The following is a 20,679-nucleotide window of genomic DNA, read 5'->3' as shown; positions in this document are numbered from 1 at the left end:
GAAAATATATTCTGATTTTACCAGATCCTAAGAGTTTTTTTTTTCCCTTATTCTTTCGAATAAAAGACGGAAATTCTTTTTGAATTTATAATAGTCAATAAAAATTTTTGAATTTAGTAATATAATTATGGTTAGTAATTAATTTCAATCAGATGAGACTACGACTCGGTTATACTTTGTTTCTTAATTGAGATATTTGAAATAATTAACGTATTAAAATTTTGAGACTTTTGTTATTTATTACAGTATGTTCGATGTAGGTTGCTTTTAGTAGTCTTCAGTAGATAGTAGCGGGAATCCTCAAGAAGTTATAATTGCTCCAAGTGTTAAATTCTTTAAGTAGTTCATAAGCAATGTTATTAAAGAAGCAATATATAGCGTGGTAACTATCGACCGCCCAATAAATATATACGGGATTCATTTTGAAAAACTAATATGGAAAGTAGCTTTCCGTTTTGGGATCATACGAATACTAAGGGAGTTATAGCGTTTTGAATTTTTGTTAATTGTCAGTTTTTTACTTTCAGTTACGTGCCAAACACCCAAAAGGAAAGTATGCTTTTACCGTTAGCGTGGATTACCACTTCATGAAAATTAACTGAAATATTCAATCCAATTGGATGCCATGTTCGGCCTTCTTCTTCCACGATTGGTGATTTTTCTCTCCATGTAGTGTGATATTATGACCTTGTTATAACCTGTAGTTTACGTGTGATTATGTTTCAGCTTCGTCCACTATATTGACAAATTTACCGACGAATTTGTGCCCGGACAGTGAGAGATTGGTGGTTAGACTCCCGACGGAGGAATATGCATTTCCTTCCCGAACTACATCTCGATCTCTGCTTGGTTATCCAGGCTTTCGTACTCCGAATGAACAGCAGAGAGTGGCATTGCTTCTCTCTATATGTCGCCATCTGAGGGCTAACGTCGTAAGAGCTATTAGCTGAGCTAGGCTGTCCATGCGCAGTCCCGTTCAGCATTTATACATATGCTCTAAGGAATGCAAATGTCTGTCCTCTGTAGTTCAATGGTTAGACACTCGCCCGGACAGTGAGAGATTGGTGGTTGGATTCCCCACAGAAGAATGCGAATTTCCTTCCCGAACTACATCTCGATCTCTGCTTGGTTATCCAGGCTTTCGTACTTCGTATGAACAGCGGAGAGTGACATCGTTCTCTCTACATAAAGGTCTTGTTTCAGAGAAATTCAAAGATCTTATTTGGCTTCCCATGTTTAAGCTCAACGATATTGCTTTGATGTAAATTAAAATTAGGCTATGGTGTAGCTCAAAAGCATTTTGTTTTAATAGAATCTAAATTTTTGATGTAATCCAAGTATCATATTTCAGTGTAAATTAAAGAACTTGTTTTGAAGTAATGAAAATGTTTGTGAAAAAATTTTCCAGAAATAGAAAGATCCAAAAAACTTCGATGTAGTTTCGAGATCTTGTTATGATATATTTCAAGCACAGTATCATGTTCTGATGCAATTCAAAATTTTTTTTTTGTGCAGCTCAATCATGTTTTTTAAGAGTTCAAAGATAGTTTTTTAGAATTAAAAGATAGTTTTAAGAGTTCAAAGATATTTTTGGTGCAGTTCAAAAAAATTCTTTCCATATAACTTTAATATCGTTTTAATTAATTATCACGGTAATTTAAGTATGTTTAAGTGCATTTAATAGACCTTGTTTTGTTGCGATATAGACATCTTCTTTTGGGGGTGTAATTTAAATATCATGCTTAATACCATATAATTTAACGATATTGTTCTGATCTTAGCTCAAAGACCTTCTTTTGTTACAATTTTAGCATATTGTTTTGATGAAGTTCAAAAATCTTCCGGTACGATTCACATATCCTATGCAGTTCACAACAGGGATCTTGTTTTAATGAAATTCAAAGATCTTGGAATGAGGCATTCGTTGAATCATTCATTCATTCATATTTATTGTGTTCAGAGATCTTGTTTGGTGTAATTTAAAGATCTTGTTTGGTGTAATTTAAAGATCTTGTTTGGTGTAATTTAAAGATCTTGTTTGGTGTAATTTAAAGATCTTGTTTGGTGTAATTTAAAGATCTTCTTTTGGTCTAATTCAAATACTAATTAATTCCGGATACACCCACCCTTCGGGAATGCTTCGATATCTTTCTCTCTCTCTAAGATGGAAAGCGGGGTATGTCCGATTTCTTCAGAGATACAATTCAAATACCCGATGTGTTACATTTCAAACATGTCGTTTTTATGTAATTTAAAGACCGGGTTTTGTTGTTATTCAAGGTGAACTTGTTATGATGTGATTCAAAGAAATTATTATAGTATGACTGCAAGAATCCGATACGGGCTTTATAGATACGAAGTCATTCCCACAGTGTAGAGAACTGGAATGGTTTCTGAAGTTACACATTCGGGCACTACTCTTTGAAATGTAACTCAAAGAATTCTTCAGAAAACGTTGTGTATCACAAATGAAAGACCTACAACAAGAAAATAGCATTTACCCATTCCCAGTGAACTTCTATAACAGATGGCAGCTCTTACTGAGCATATATCACATCCCGTAACAGCCAAACACCCAAACCATTTTGTTTCCCAGCGCATCTGAAGTGGTGGAACGGTCATCACCAATAAATGTTACCACCAAAAACCAAGTCTCACTCGTGCATCAATAAGCCCATAATAGCAGTTTTTAACAACATTGATGGTTTTTAATTTCTAAAGCATCAATTTGTAGCAAGTTGTTATGATTAAAAGAGGAACCGCTGAGAATTCGGTGAAATATTCTAACGGTTTAAATAAGTTTCATTCAATCTAACTATCAAAAGAAAATGTACAATGTTATCAAAAATGTACGTCATTTTATTCCTTTTAAGGTAAAAATTCCCCTTTAGGGAAAAATAATATATTTTTTTTTTCATTCCTCCTGAAAAAAAGAAAAAAAACCATTTGATCGTTCTTCTTTTAAACATTGCATAGAGCGGTGCATGGAAAGTAATGATGATGTGTCTCATTTTTTAGATATTCCATCCTCGCTTCAAACGATTCACCGTCCAAAATGACTTCAAAAGACACCGAGATATAGACGATAATGAAGAGCTTGGCATCCGATCATAGAAAAAAAATATATATTCTTGAATATTTACCAAATTACTCCATTTAATCACCGATTTGGATCTTGTTGTGTCAAACCATTACTAAGAATCTCGTGAACTCTTTACTAACAGAAATGAATGGGAAAAAAGTATAGAAAACTCGATTGAATTTATGTTACTTAAATAATTTCTTTTGGAACTCAATATCAAAGCGTCAGTGGTATATATATATATATATATATACTTTTTATTTTATCAGGTTATTCAGCACTAATGTTCTACTGAAAAGTACTCAACAATTTAGATAAGATAGGAGGAAATATATATATTTTTTTCTTCGATTTTATTTAGCCTTATCGTCAGAAAACGCAAGCTACCATCTTTTCCCAAAAGTACCAAAATAAAACCAAACTTTCTTTCAAGAATTGGTCTCTGTTCATTGATTTTCGATACACCGCACAAGTTTTCTTTAAGCACGTTAAGAATAGGAAAAAAGGAAAAAGAATTGGAAAGAAGATTCGAATGGCTTAACCTAGTTTATTTATCACCCGTGAGGTTAACTAGACTCTGAAAGAAAATATTTTGGTATTAAATATTTTCTCAACACTTACATCATTGCTGATAAGTCCGGGATTTATATACGATGTCAGAAACTCAAAAAAAAAGTTCGTATTAGTTAATTCAATAATTGTTAAAAGAATATACTTTCTATATATGAGGAAAAATGTATTCCACTCAGAGGAATGCAATACAGGGGTTTATAATTAAAGTTCCCGTACTGTGAGTAGTTTTTCTGAAAAAAAACTGCTTATCCGAATGCAGCAAATTTTTTAGGATATCTTAATGAGATCATGGGGAGAGATTTACAAAGTAAAAAAAAAAGTTTACATTTTCTACCACCAAGTAAAAAAGTTTCACGTTTTTATTGAATTTTCCATTTTCCCATGAACCATACATCGTATACACCAAGTTTCAATGGAATACGTCCTCTAGGACGGGTGCTATATGTCAGAGTAGTGTCAATATAGTACTAACGGGTGCTACAGTGGTCTGAGCAGTGTCAGTATAATGAAACTCATTAAGATAGCCTAAAAATTTGGCTGGCTGTATTCGGATAAGCATTTTTTTGAGAAAAATTATTCAGAGTACGGGGACTTGGTCAAAATCACCGCGTGCGTGCGTGTGTGCGTGTGTGTGTGTCGGTTTAGAAGTAGTATTATGTATTTCATTTGATATATATATATATCAAATGAAATATGTAATATTGCTTCTAAACCGAAAACGCAAATCGTGAGTATTCTTCTGAGCAATTTCTAATGAATTTGTAAACGTCGGAATGAGTGTTCCGAGTGTATGTGCAACACAAGCTATAGCTGGTATTTGTTGATATGTGTGACCTTCACGCATTTATGCTGTTCGAGTTTAACGTTTTTGGTGTTCTAGTGGTGCTATCATCTTTTTTTTTCATATTTGAACACTTCAATGTGTGCGGAAGCGGCCAACCTGACAGAAAAAAAGCTACTTTGACATTTACACCCAAATGGTTTATCTCAGGTTAATGGAATTTTCTCATCTTGCAAACCTCGTCAATAGGCCCCCAAGTGAAATTGAAGCCACAAATTACTAGAGCTGAAAAAATCCTGGGCAATCCTTTTTTCAAAATAACAAAACACGGGATTAGTCTTTGTCATAGCAAGTCCTTTTGTCTAAAATTCCAAAAAAAGGCTCATGAACAAGGGCTTATTGCATAAATAAGTCAGAGATTAAATATTCATTGTTTTGTGTGTGTTAAGAAATTTCGATAAAGAAAAATAATTTCTGTCGATTTTTTTCCTTGTTGAGGTCAAAATGACCGCTTCTGTCGCTCTAGGTAGCTCGAAAATCCCGCCGTTCTAGTATTATTCTGTAAATGACAAACGTCATTTAATTTTCATGTTATGTAATTATTGTGTTGAAGGTCTGTCCGGCCGAATGAGATGAGCTTTACGCCGAGATTAGTCCTTGAGACAGTAGAGCGGCTGAAATAAAGCCTGGTAGGCTAAATCAGGTCTGCCGTGCTTGCAGAGAGTATATAGATATTCTCCATAGATGGTCCCCCATTTTACACGGGGGAGGGGGGCAGTTTGCATTCATGTTCTCTTTACAAAGAGTGGAAAGATTTCTGACTTCCCCTCATGGAAGATGCGAGAATTATAATTCGACATAGAACAAATATTGTAGATAAGGATTTACTTTTCTGAATTAGTTTTCTTCGTCCCCTAGAAAAAATGGCATGATCCCTTTATCTCTGCGATCCCTGCTTTTATAGCAATGATAACAGGATTTTTGAGGTAAAATAAAAAGGCCTAAAGTTCTGACTCGGTTCGATATTACAAGTTTAGACCTGGTTCACCCTTTTCACTGTGACATCATAATGCGTATACCGATATTGCTTGAAGGATGAGGGGAAGGGATTATAATTTTTTTCCCTCATTTATTATCACCGTTTAATGTCCACTGTCAGAATAAAAGTACCCACATGGCTCCTCTTACATATGCTCAAACTGAAATCAGATTGTGAATTCTTTGAAGTAACTGAAATAAGATGTTTTTACCTCCTCCCAGCGCATTCGAGCATCAGCAATTTTTGCTGACCCAGAATGTAGCTCAGACAAGGAAAAAGTTCACAACCTTAACGCTGTCTTTGCTTAAGTGTTTCGTATCTGTATTTTAATCGATTCGCCATCTTCTGTTGGCTCATCCTGGCTGAAAGGAGGTGAAAAAAGTTGCTTCTCGGAAAGCTGTTGCGAACAATTATATGCCAACTTTGCTATTACATTACACGCTACTCAATGTGATCGCATCGGAACTTGGGGTTTCTGATTGCAATACCCGAATGATAACTCCGGAAAAAGACCAGTTCACAATTACGGTGACCATACTTCCCATTTGTTTGAACAGGATGTACAGTAAACGTGTATCGGTAAAACGGGACGACTCTATTTTTCTTTCCCACATTATCGATTACAAAATGTTCAATCGTCCCTTTCTTTCTTTTATTCAAAAACAGAAATTCTCTTCTTTTTCCCTTTTAAGCTAAAATCCTTTAATTTGTTTTCTTCATTCAGCCATTGTGAGGGGTTAGAATGGAACGGTCTAATGAATATCCCGGATTACGATACTTTTGTCAATGTACAATACCTTTCATAGATCCATTTAGGGCCGCTCTTACCAGTGCGAAAATAGTAACGAGCCCAGGTGCGTGTCAACAATTTTAGGGCACCAAAAATATTTAGAACCCGCTTTGCACCGATTCTATATAGTTTGGGGAGGATCGGTATCTATCATTGCAGAATATAGAGCAATGCTGAGAAATATCCGTACGAAACATTCTACTCATTAAATACAAAAGTTGATGAAAATTCCGTTCACACAAAAGAATTTTAATCTAATGAGGAAAAAAAAGTTCCCAAAAGTAACGGAATTTTTGGAATTGAATTGAAAATAATTGAAAGAAATAATTAACACCAATGAAAATCTAGATATGAAGAAATAATAATAATTTCAGAATAGATGAAAACTCTGAATTAGTGGTACTCAGAAAAATTTTCAGAAATGATGGGAATTCATATAATTAGTGCGTCAGAAATAATTTAAGAAATGGTGAAAGCCTTCAATAATTTTCCGTAACTGCCGGGTCACAGTAAGTGCGGGGCCCGGTGTCATCGCAACTGTCGCACACTCGTAATGGTGGCTCTGGATCCCTTGAGTAAGTCTCTCGGGAAAACCAATTTGAATGTGGTCAGCTGAAAGAAACTGATCAAGATCTCAAGGAAAATGGTTTTTTTCCCCCATACATCTGCGTTCAGTATAATAAAGCTATTGCAAAAACAGTTACACACGTCCATGAATCAGAGAGGACCGATAACGACATTAAATACGGAAATGTTTGTCAACAAGGAAGGGGGAGGCTCTTTTTAGTCTCCTGCATAGTCTTGCAGACCGATAACGATAGCTAAAGGGGGCAGGGGGAAAGAATTAAGTGTGGTTAATGTTTAGCTTCACAATACGCAGGAAAAACTTTGCACAAAAAACAACATTTAAGCGTGATAACTATAAATGAACGTTTCCCCATGCTATGATATTGATCCGTTCCTGTCTTTGCAAAAGTGATAACAATACCTAAATGGTGGCCGCATCATCCATGATTCTAACAAGCGGCGTCGCCTATATGTTCAAAATCGTTCTGATTATAGAAATAATCTTAACAAAATTGATATTTTCAAACCTTTTAGAAGAGAAGCTATTTACTCTTAGAGAGACAGAGATTCTTTTTCTCGCCAATATTATTGACATCCATGAATAGAAAAATATATATATTATTCCAGTTTTTTTATCTCTAAAAAATAACATATTTTTCCATTCCGTTGTTTTCTCTAACGTTGGCTCCACCTGATAATGCAATCAAATGATTTCAATGTCGATACGATAATGAAATTTGTTGTTGATTGTTTGGTATTTTTGAAATGTTCAACATTTTTTTGTGTCGAAATTGGATTTTCTTTTGTGTCATATACACAGCGGTATTGAGACAAATCTATATAGTCTCTTTTCTAGAAACTTTTCCAATTAACAGTTTTTCTTTACAAAGAATGGCAATCCCAATGCGAATGCAATATTTTTTTTAAATGATAATTCAAATTGAAAGATGTCTCCAGCTTAGCAGAAAAATGCTTCATAATCTCATTCCCGAGAAATGTGCGATCCCCTTCTCATTCATTTACTTAAGATCTTATTATTTTCGAATACAAAAATCTACGCTTTAGGCAACAACTGATGCCATCCATAACTTAGAAACAATTTATTTACAAAAAGTAAAATAAGAAAGTTACTAGAACTTCGAACAAATATAGATCTTACATAAAACTCGTTATTTTCAGCATCGTTCGTTTTGAAAGACATTCGGAGAGAATTTTTTAAAAATTATCTTGTACCTATTTCGGATAATTTCCAACTATCTCAGACATTACTATACTATCTCAGACATTCTTTTTGTTTTGGAATAGTCTGATTTTAATTTAGAGAAAATGTTTTTCGTGTTATTTCTTAACTACGAGTATAAATACGAGCAAAGAGGTAGTGTTTAGAAATTATATCAAGTATCTGTCATAAAAAAGAGAATAAAGTGAGTACCTAGACGTATGACTGTATTTAGTTGAGGTACGGATAGAATTTATAACGTCTGCGACACGTTTTATATCATAGCTATTTTATATTTACGCTTTTTTCACGTATACAATCCATTATGGTTTTTGTATTAGTTGGATTTGTTTCAGTTTATAGATTATTTTATAATTGCAAATGATTATAATACACGGCTGTATTCTCACTGGCTAACCGACGCCGACATTTGCCGGATGAGTCACATGGTCTGGTAAATGGGGAAAAAAATTGAGCAGCAAAGCAACGTAAATGTGCAAAAATATTTTCAAAATCGGGTGAGCCGGCTAAGTTGCATGTGTAACAACAAATATTTTCCATTACACTTTACACCAATTATATGCTCGAACGATTTTAAAACAAACGAAAATACGGTGCATGCAGATCCAGCACTAAAAGTGAAAATTACGTAGTGGAGAGGTAATTTTTTTTTTCGTTGTTGCAACATGGTTTGTAGGAATGATTATACCCCAGACCACTAAAACGACCATCAGTGATAATATTCTCCGCGTCTTTAATTCATCATGTAAAATATATTTCTGTCATGTTTGCATGCAATTTTTCTGCAAATAAATCTTCTTTTTCTGTAGATAGAAGATCAATGAAATGTTTGAAGATTTATATTACTACGAAGAACATTTTCTGCCCCCTCCAGCTCCGAAGAATACGGTGGTGACGTTGAAATTTCACTATCATGCAGGGTGTTGCTAGGTCTTTCTTAAAATGAAGTGAAATCTAGAAATAAAGATAGCAAAGCCCGGTCGAGCCCATGATAAACAAGAGTAATTTCATCAAAACATATCTGAATTCCCTGGAAAATGACTAAAAACTCCAGGGGAAAAGCGTTTTTCAACAAGTTTGACAATGCAATAATATGTCCATCTCACCAGCCTGGTGACAATCCAACGATGAAGTTTAAAATGTAAAATGTAGAATGTGTTGGACGAAGCGGAACCAGAAATACTCAAGTTATGAAGGCACGAGGACATTCGTTTGAAAGTTACCTTTAAATTTTTGGGTTAGATTTAACAGCATCTCTTTACCGCCTCACCATCTTGAATATTCTTACCGGAAAATTCGGGAATGAGTACTAATTCGTCATTTTTTTGAAAGAAAATCCTTTACTCATTTGTTTCAAAAGTTGCTCTACTTTCATCTCTTGCACAAGTGATGGGCAAACAAAGAGTGGGTAAAAAAAAAAAAAAAAAAAAAAAACAGAAACTATTGGAGGGTCTGACATATTCCGACATTGATTTATAATTGGAACTTTCATACTTAGGAATGAAGTGGCGGGATGTGCTGCATACCTTGAAAACTGCCACGGTGGCATTTCAAATGAGAGACAATGTTTTATCCATTACAACTGCGGAAAAATAAATAAGTATATTTCAATAGCTCCATATGCATTGAATTTTTTTTGCAAATGCAAACGATTTTAAATCAATTTGTATGTGAATCCGCACTACCACTACCAATACCATTCCTTTTTTTTTGCATATTTTCCATATGCAAAAACTTTACCCTCCTCCAAATGAAATTCTATATTGTTATTCAGAAATATAAGGCGGGTGTGCGGGCAAAACCTTTGAGTGAACTGCATCTGGCTCGTGGGCCGTAGTTTGCAAATCACAATTTGTATTTAATTTTTGACTATATAAATTTCTCTAGAGAGATGAGAGACCTCTCTTTAAATTTCATTTTCAAAATCAAACATCCACTAGGTGCATACGCTGACCCTCGTTCGCATTACTGTATTCGTAAATGTTCCAAGACAGAATCAATATATACATTTTACATTGGAACATTTTCATTGGTATCAATTTACTTCTCGGAAACAAGTGCCCTACTCTTAGTTGGGTTTTGTCCATCTATAAAATTCGGGTATTCCGGAAACAGAGTTTATGTGAATATTATTATTATGAATATTCCGTAGTTTTTCCATATATTTCTATTTTTTTCCGTCTAAATTCACAATAAATGAATAAAGACATGGATGATACATATTCATTTCTACGATGGAATCGTACCTTTGATTTTTTTTTTCTATTTATCTGTTATCCTCAAACTCATTCTTAGCACGAACTTCGATCGGAGGTCGTGAAATTCTCACTCGTGAAAAGAGAGTAAAAAAGAAATTGAGGAGAGGATGTTCTGAAAATCGTATTTCTTTTTTATCGATTTTCAATAAAGCAACTCATTTACTCTCGAACGTGAGAGAGAAGACGAACTACAGGATAAAATAATATAATAATAATAACAATAATATAAAAAAAAAACACACATCTCACACACACACATACAAACTGAAACATATTTTTCCGATCATTTCAACATTGCGTAAGTATTGGTGGTAGTAGTGGCAGGAACTAACGTAGAAACTGAATTTTATTTGTCTCCGGATGAAAGTTCTATGTGCGTTCTCGTGTAATGTTCTATCTTCTATTATTATTTTTATTCTGTTGCCTATCGCCGCAGGGCTAAGATTCAAAGTTTTCTAATTTTTTTTCTTTTTCTACACGTATCTTGTATCATTTTTGTTTTTCAATGGGATTTTACTTTTTATCCTAGAAGAATAACTCGTTCTGACACTTTTCCAAAGTTCATCTTGTTTTTCTGTGGATAGTTTCAACCCAACCAACAGAAATTCCAGAGATGGGGATTTATATATTTTTGATAACACTATGTAGCAAAAAAGAAAAATTATTTGTTACATGGTAGAGGAGTTGTGATTTTTGTGTTTCCTTAGCCCTAATAATCATGGAAATAATGGTTATTTGCTCTAAAATTTTTATTTTTTGGTGAGGAGATCAATATTTGTGAATTAGAGTCATTTTTTTACTAGTCTCATTGGGTGACTGGAATATTGAAAATGGCACAGCAAAAACTTTTACAAATACAAATACAGCGCCACAGCAGGCAAAATGCCCAACGAGGTGGGTGAGAAAAAGTAGCCATAACAAATATGGATGTCATATATTTCAAAATTACAATTACCGAATTAAAAAGGAAATTACATAAACTATAAACAATATGTATACATGATAAAATATTATACAATGCCCATAAAGAATACTTAGGGTTGTCTTATTCTAAGTATGGGTAGCTTATCGATTTACTCCACCATGTTTATCGTATTTCCTTTTGAACGTGTCGATTGCGTTAGAATTTACCACATCCGGAGGTAAGCTATTCAATTTATTAACAACCATATTAGAGAACCATTCCCTGCTACACCATAACCTAGAATTGTCCCTTACCAATCGATACTGGTGCTCCCTTGTAAAAGCAGTCGATTGGTGGTGTACTAAAAGTTCATGGTCCATCGCAGCCATCTGGAAAATTTTGAACACTTTGATCATAATACTTATAGAATCATATTGATCATATATTTTCGCACAATAATTAAAAAAAAAACTATAAATAACTTTTAGAATATGTTGCTTTAACACCTTATAATAAACTTCTCATAACCATAAAAGTTGAGATGAAATTTTCAATTAAAAAAATATTGCGATATTTCTTCAATTTGTATTTCCTTATACACACTTATACTTCACGATTTAGCATCCAAAAGTAATTGTCATATTTTGGATGTGTACACCCTTACAAACATGCTCCAAGTTGAGACTTCTTTGGTGCAGGTGTTGTTATGGGATTGCCGATACTTCCTTTGAACTTTTCAAGATGAGCGCGAAGAATGTGGTATATGCTGTTTGGGGTCATTCAAGTATTAAGTCAGCAGTGGGGGAGGGGGACAAAGGTTTTACGATTTGCTGACTTTTGATGACAAAGAGGATGGGATTTTGGATGATGCTTACGTCATCAACCACCCTTTATAAAAATATTAAATATTCTTAAGGGGTCATTCAAGTATTACGTCAGCATCGGGGGGGGGGGGTTGGATTTGCTGACTTTTGATGACAAGGGAGGAGAGGGGGGGGTTTGAAGGTTGCTTGTGTCATCAACCACCCCTTTTTAAAGATATGAAATATTCTAATCTGCTGACGAAATTTTGCTGACAGGGAGGAGGGGGGTCAGTGTTTTGCTGACTTTTGCTGACAGGGGGGTCAAAAATGGCTGAAAATCTGCTTATCTAATACTTGAATAGTCCTTAATGACATCTTACTCGGTGCACCTTCCCCTAGTTTGTAAGCACATGAAGTAACGTCCTCTCTATCGATAAGTCCCCTACTAAGTCACTTTAGTGATCCCTAAATGTTTCGCGGATCCAAGTGATCTGGAAATGTGCCACGCATCACTCAAGGGATCAGTAATTATGCCATGGATCACTTAGTTAATCTGGGAATGTGCCGCAGGTGACTTGAGTGATGTGGAAAGACCGCTTAATTGCTTTAAAACTATGTCACATGTCACTCAAGGGATCTCTAAATGTGCCATGAATGCTAAAGTGCCCTGGAACTGTTACGATTCAATTAAGTGATCTGTGAATGTGCCACGGGCCTACTTGAATGATTTGAAAATGTGCCGCTTAGTTCATTTTTACAAAATTAGGTTTGAGGGGGCAGACCGCATCACGTAACCCTGAGGGTTATATTTTGTTAGTGGGCCAAATGTTTACCATGTATGGCGTAGAGGGTGGATCGCAACGAATTTCTTCAGAAAGAAATTTTGAGTTTTTAGTCTTCAAATAGCATTGGAATTTACAGAAATTTATTATAATAAACATCAATTATGATAACCGCTCTGAATCCATGAAATGAGCGTCGTTTATCAGCTTTTTGATTTGAGACGCACCAAAAATTCGAGCTTCAAGTTTTTCTGTACTTACTCTAGGCATGTTTGCCCTATGTATGCAAAGCAAGGGCTCTCCTGACCAAGAGCTTTCATGAACCCTAGCTTCATATACAGCGGAGGCAAGATGATCCTGTCTTATCCGGCAAAGGGTTCGCGAATTAAATTTTTTACCCCAACAACCATAATTTCTTTCGTACACCACGCTTTTTCTTAGTTGTCCCCTGACGGCAAATATGACGTTGACATTTGGTCACTCTCTCTAAATGACGTTAGTCAAACAAATCACGCCATTTCAGTCACTTAATGACCACGAACAGTAAAGGTCAGGAAATAACGTGATTCTTGATGAACTTAATGAAACATCAGGTCATTTCATGACCTTCACAACCAATAATGGTTATGAAATGACGTGATATTATATGTCGTAAATGATTTTGCGTGATTGGAATCACGAATGTTTTTGAACAGGAAAATTCTTTTCTGGAGTAAAATATCGAAAATTATCTAAAATGTTTCTTTATGAACCTTGGGAGAGTGTTTCAAAATCGGTTACCCTAGGTGTATTCGTTACTGATTGTCACAAGACAAATGAAACTACTTTTATTGCAATTATGTTTGAATGGAAATGTAAAACTTTTCAATGAGTAATTGTTTTTTCATATGAAATTTACCAACACGGTATATAAATTATAATTGAATCCATATCTTGTTTTTTACCGAAGATCAGAGGATCTGTGAAATCAGTCTACGATTGAGAAAGATGCAGTGGATTCTTTCAAATGTGCATCAAAGCCGGTATTGAAAAACTGTTTTATACAGCTTTGATATGCATTGGACTAAAAACATGAATTCTAAAATCTTTTTTTTTTAAATTTTTTGCAAATTATAAATAACGCAAATGATTATTTGTGTTATAATTTTTCAAGGATAATAAAAAAAATAAAAGAAAAAGAGAACATAACTGCCATGAACTAAATTCAACAACAGATCACTTAATGGAAATAATGTAACTAATCAATACTTCGGAAGTATTTGCAAAATAACAGGCGATGAGTGCTGTCGTGAGAGCTTTATTGGTAAAGACGGTGACGCCAGTGGCATAGGAAGGCGGTTGCAGCGGAGGGGGGGGGATGTGGCCCGCACCGGGTACCAGCTCTGAGGAGGTGACAACAATTGTCGGTTTTTGTATTAATGCGCCTTTTTGTTACATTAAATAACACGTAAAATAATTTACATGAGTCTTTACAATCGCTAACTGCAGCAAATTTCGGACGAACGATGTGATGCTGTAATAATTTAGTATTGTGTGGTGCGTGGGGTGGGGGAGGAGAGTGTTCTGTGTCGTTTCTTTTGAACTGTGCTGCTGCACAAGTAAACAAATCGCCGGTCCTGTTGACTCATCGTCTCATCTTTGCCACAAATATCATTCGACCCAAGTCGTTCTGTGCAACAACATTATATTTTATATAACCCGAACATCTAATAAAATTCAAAAAATCGTCAACGAATGAGACGAATACGAGAAATACTAAAAAAATTCCTAATGCATTTCGACACGCCATGGGTGCCGTCTTCAGAGGATAATAATATCACGCTGACCGAGTTCCCCACTTGATTGATTTCCAAATCTTCAATCTCGGTTGCTTATCGGAAAGAAAAACTATACGTCTGTCCAAGTGAAACGTCGTAGCAAGAATAAAGCGAAGCGCCTGCGTGTAAGTGTGATATTCTTATCCTCTGAAGACGACACCCATAGTGTGTCGGAATGCATAAGGGATTTTTAGTATTTCCTGGTATTTGCCTTTTATTTGTTGCCTTATTAAAAATTACTTCCTCATTAAATTTCATTTTTTATGTTGGTGGGCATGGAGTGTGACAAGTTAAATCTCCGCACTGGTTGCCACCAGACCTTACTAAGCCACTGGGGGACGCCAAATGTGGAAACTAGGGATACCACGACCTGTTGGAATCCCAGCTTCGCCACAACGACACATTTATTTCTTTTATCGCACAACACCATCTATCTTCTAAAAGTCGAACTATTGGCAAATGTTAATTTTTCAGAAGCGTTTTTATGTCTCAAAAATGGGCAGTGACCATGTTTTATCACGTCATGTTTGAGACATTTTATGACTTCCAAAAAACGTCTTTATTGACGTCAGGCGACAACTTGGGTCTAATCAAGTGGTAGGGTTTGGCTCTACTATTCCACCACAGGCCGGAAGGCTATTCCCCCCCCCCCCACTGCTTACCAAGGAGGAAGTTAACCGTTTTTAAGTTCAGACAAATTACCCATTGACGTTCTTGAAACCTAATCTTCTTCATGACCAAAGCTATGGTGAAATGTCAGGTGCGAAATGCCAGGAGCAAAATTCCATGGGCGAAATTTTCAGGGACGAAACGTAATACGGGCGAAATATCGGGGGCAAAGTTTCCGTAAATCCTTGCAATCCGGACAGTGCGCTATCAATACAGCAAAAGGCACTTTGTTTTTGTATACGAGGCAAGGAGAATTTTCCGGCTCCATAGGATCACCGTGCCTTTATTTAGGCGACCGGTGTCACAAAGATTTCAATGCATATCATTATTATAAAAATTTGCGAATGTGATTGGAAATACAGTTGAATCGCATTATAAAGAATTATTCACTTCGTTGGAACGAAATTTCGTTATAAAGGAATTCCAGGTTTTTCCTTTGTTCCTGCGTAAACTTATATCGGGGCATTAGAAAAGTTTTCGTTAAAACGAGATTTTCACTATAACGGTATTCGTTAAAACGGGATTCGACTGTATTACGAAGATCTACATAGAACACCTCATTTTTTGATGTAATATTTAAATTATAAATTTAAAGAAACGAGCGCACGCTTCACTTACTTTAATATTAATAAGTGAATTTTTTTTAGGATCCAATCAATGTGTTAAATTTTTTTTTCTTCTCAGGCGGTATTGAGAGGAATGTTTTTGTCTGTATTTAATATTAGAAAGTATTCTTGATTTAGCATTTGAATGATGGATGAGTTGAAGTTCTTGCATTTACCTCTTTAAATCTACACGCAAAAAAATAGGTTTTCTTCGAAATTCTAGCACAAAAACTGATGTGATTGATCGGTATTCGATGTATTAAGTTGAACATATCTCTCTAAAAAAACATGAATGTTTCATTTTCTTCTTCAAAAATAACTTGAAAATTCCGAGAAACAATCTTGAATGTTTTTAATAACAAGCTATGATTTTCATGTTTGAATTCCTAGCATATGTAAATTGTTTCTTTAAACCTTTCGCTATATGACTCGTAAAAAGAATGTTTCGTATTTCTTCCTTTTGAATTAAATTGTAAATCTTATAATCCCTTTTAGCTTTTAGCAAACTGAGTCTTTTTACAGAAACACTAAGTAAGCTAGAAAACATTATGCAGAGACATTTCATTCATTCTCATTTCGTAAGAAGAAATGGAATTGTAATCTAAAATTTTTTGTTTTTTGTTGTTTTCATGGGAAGGTATAACCTCATAACCAAAAATGCTGTTTTGTAGGACCCTAGGCAGGAACTAGAGGGACGCAAACTGCTTCGGGTGGGGAATTTTTAGCGGGATCAAAGAAAACTTGCTCACAATTTTCAAATATTCCAGTGCAAGGGGCGTTTACAGGAAGGTCCCAGAAATAACACAAAACGGTCAGTAGTAGAAAATTTCATCATATCATGTAAATTAATGTTACAGTGAGTAATATCACAGACACGGTCGAAGTAACCTGTTGGTTCAGACATAATATCAATAATATATGCTCAGAGATAGTTCTGGCCCCGAGATGCACCAAACATGGCCCTCGCTCTGTTCGTTGTGGGATATAAGCAGGCTACCTTGCGGCTGGGCCATGCAGATAACACAACTACAAAGGAGGCCGGACTCAACGGCGTCCGCCTTAGACCAATACGTTTCGCCACTCCAAGTAACGTCTAATTTAAAAAAGAAAAATAAATAATAAAAATAATCAGGAAATCAAATCATTAGCTAAACGACATTACTTCGTTACACTTTCGCTCGAAGATGGTGGATGAGTCATCCTGAGATTTCAAGGAGACCTACCCAGCGAGCAGGTTAATTTTATTTTTCTAAATTCATCTTCACCTAAGCCAGTTGTCTAAACCTTTAAATGGACAGCGGGTAGAGACATTATATTCCTGAACGTCGCAAACTGGTTGTCAATGTCTGTATATATTAGCCATCAGATAGGTTAGGCCTGTCCTGTTACAGTGCTTGCAACAAGGTGTGCGTTGTGCCCGCAATTTTTTCCCGTAACATATAGTTATCATTCCAGGTTCTACCACATTGCACCCGCGTGAAACACTGAAGTAATTAAAGACAAATCAAATTAAAATAATAAATGCATACTTTAATATGCCTACTGCACCTGATAGACAAGGCGACGGCTCTCTAATTGTATGATATATTATGACTCTACCCATTAGGATATCTACGATATTAAAACACATTCACAAAATGCGTGAGAGAGAGAACTAGGGAGGACATGGATGTTCCAGACTTACCATGTCTTTGATCTTTTGTTTTTCTTCCATCGTACACTCTAATCTTTAAATCCCTCTCACTCACACATCAAAAAAAAAAATCCCTAAAATGTTCTTCCATCCTCCACCAAACCAACTTTGTCTCTCCCGAATTTTTTCTTCTCCTATATTAATATCCCCCTTCCCGAAAAATAACCGCGGTCCTTTCATTGGCTTATTTCATTTCTTTTCAATTACAGCTAACCAACTGAGAATTTTATTTTGCACAGCTAGTTCTCATCAAGACTGAAATTCATTCGACGAACATAACACGTTCAAACACTAAGGCCACCTTCGACTCTAACCGGAATAGCCGCCTGCAGAGCCGTAACTAGGATTTTTGCCGACAGGGGCAAACATGATTTTGTCGGCCTGATAACTTGGAAATTCGATAATTTTATAACGGTGTTCTTCGTGCCCACCTAAAACTGTCGCCCCTAAACTTCGCCGCTCAGAGCAGTTATCTCCCTGCTCCCTCTAGCGGGTGTTTACATTTTGCTGCTTCCTCTGACCCTGAGCTTCAACACGCAATTGCCTTTAACCAACCGTACCCAATATTGCGCGTTACTGAAGAAAATTCATATAACATGTCCCCACAGAAAAGGTAAAAGGGGCACCGAAACTAGAGATAGAACCGACCCACACAACCAAGGGGCCGTATTAAAAGGGCATAAACAATTCAAATTGTACAAAACATGAAATTGCATGCAGGTGCATCCATCAAAGACTATCCGTGATTTACGGCTAATTTTTATATACGTTATTGTATAATGTTATATTATAATGATACGGCGATATCTCCAAAATTAAACTTATCACCCGGAAGATACGCCTCAAGAAACGTACCGATTCATGGAAAGAATGAAAGTTTTCTTAAAGGTGGGTACGTCGATATTACGTCCTCCTTAAATTCTCTTAAATTATTTGACTGAACCACCTAACATTTTTCCTTTTAAACTCCCTAATAATGCCCACAAATAAAAAAGTTATCATTGTTAATAATAATTTGAAGCGAATCGGCAAAAGAAAATTAAAATTAATTTCAATATTATACTATTAATCAGGATAAATCAGAAAGCTGAACCCGATTAAGTTTTCAATTAATCTGAATAAACCAGGAAGCTGAACCCGATTATCGTCCATTGTATGGTTTCGTTCTTCATTTTTATGATCGTAAGGAAAGATAAATATTCGTTGCTTCTGCAGCGTAGTTGTATAAGCTCATACGCGCCGGATATCGAGAAGATCGTGGCTCGATTCTTTGCAGAAGCAGTTGAATTTTCTTTTTGAAATTCCTCTAGGTATAAGCCAGTTGTCTCATCCTCCTTTTACTTGCCTCCGACAGACCAGACGCGCCCCAGGCTCCGTCCCTCCCGGTATATAAGCCATTTATCCCTGTAGGTTGGGTCGTGCTGGGGAGTTTTACTTGCCTCCGGCACCAATATGGGTATTCGCCTTTAAAATACATCAATTCTTGTTAAATTCGATGAACGCGATGCCAATGCGACTGGTCTAACACTCCAGTCAACGATACCACACATCACTTTTTGAGGACGTTTATTATTACACATCACTTGTTAATGAAGATCATCGATTGAATTTTAAGTATGATGTATAAACCGCGTATTTGTAGCTAGTTATTGCTCATCGAATGCGTTTTTTCGCGGAGTTATTCAAGCTGTCGAAAGCTCATGAAGGAATCCCTAATACGGTATGCTGACTTGTCAGTCACGTGGCGGACTAATGCCCTTGATATAATTAAGGCGAAACGTCAACACCTTTTGCCACAAATAACTAATTTTGTTTCGTTTTTTTTTGTTTCATTCTCCGGTGGTTTCGCCGTGATAGGCAAGCGGAAGCGGAAAGAGGTAGTGGTAGTAGATAGGGAGGAAAGCGGACACAATTCCATTAATTCCCAGGTACCATCAGGAACCTATTGTCTACCTCAGCGATGTTTCTGGAGTTGATTTATCTCTGCGGGAGAAACGAACAAAGGAATATAAGACAACGATCTTTCAGCGGAACTATCTTCCCCATCTGCGGTAATGTCACTGCTGCCATTCATCATGTTTGCGGGGGGAAGTATTTAATACCAAAACTGGAAAAACACAAGCAAACACACACACACACACCATATACTCTGGTTCTTCCTTTTCAACCTTACCTTTCTTGAGAAGAAGCAAATCTCTCTCATAAATCATCATGCATTAAACTGCATGCAAACATTTTCATGCGGAGCAATTTAGCATTTAGATTGAAATCTTAAACTATTAGTTTGACAGGTGGTTCTCTTTGGACGATTTTGAAAATGTTTAATTATTGTTCAACTTTTTGTTACAAACGTTTCCGCTGACACGCAAACTTGATCTTTTGAGTGAATTTGAAACTGTGTATCTTATAAACACCATTTATTTCACTGAAATATTGGCAATGTCGCAGAACATCATGGAGTTCAGGCCAGAAATATAAATACCAATATTTATTAAGCACGATGTAATGCAAGTTAGCATTGCATTTTTTTTGTACCAAAAGTAATTCAACATGTCTTGACTTCTTCCAATTTGTATGAACTAAGGTGCCTATAAAGAAAGCCATACTCACATCGTTCATCTTTGGGCAACGAACAAGTTTCTCCCGCAAACTGATTTCTTGAAAATCATTGAATAAAATGAGGCATAGGGAACAGCGATTTCCTATAGCGATAACACTGAAGTCAAACTTTTGCTCAAAAAGATGGCAATTTTTTTGAGATTACATATAAAATAAATTTTATTAATGCTATGCTTTTCAATTTTGCGCAGCCATCTGTTAACAAAGTATGTAATTAGTTTTTGAACTCTACGTCGTGTTCAAAACTTACCTTTCTCACTAACAAAAATTAAAATGGTAGCTTTTAAGCCTTAAATAAATTGTTATTTTTAATTTTAAAACAATATAAATATTATTTAAGGTATTAAATAATTTTGGTAAGACAAATTTTACTGAGGTAAAAGCATTATTTAATTGTATGTCTGAAACCTTAAAAGTTTTTTCACTATGTAATTTCTTGGCCGGTGCTACCGTATCT

At 35.6% G+C, this 20,679-nt stretch overlaps 1 long non-coding RNA gene across 1 annotated transcript in view; it reads right to left on the bottom strand.

Annotated features, from left to right (window-relative positions):
• Positions 1–20,303, bottom strand: part of LOC149088145 (uncharacterized) — a 28,281-nt gene extending 7,978 nt beyond the window's left edge. Inside the window, exons 1-2 of the long non-coding RNA XR_016195364.1 lie at positions 20,214–20,303; positions 11,549–11,623 (exon numbers count right to left, since the gene is read on the bottom strand). This is a non-coding gene — a long non-coding RNA (uncharacterized LOC149088145). The remainder of the gene's footprint in view (positions 1–11,548; positions 11,624–20,213) is intronic.
• Positions 20,304–20,679: the final 376 nt, after the last annotated feature.

The sequence above is a fragment of the Pholcus phalangioides genome, unplaced genomic scaffold (assembly GCF_987345545.1).
Source record: "Pholcus phalangioides strain wild (caught in Gottingen) unplaced genomic scaffold, Ppha-v1.0 ptg000003l_1, whole genome shotgun sequence".
Taxonomy (NCBI): Eukaryota; Metazoa; Arthropoda; class Arachnida; order Araneae; family Pholcidae; genus Pholcus; species Pholcus phalangioides.
The sequence above is the reverse complement of the archived record's forward strand: the minus strand, read 5'-3'. Positions and strand labels throughout refer to the sequence as shown.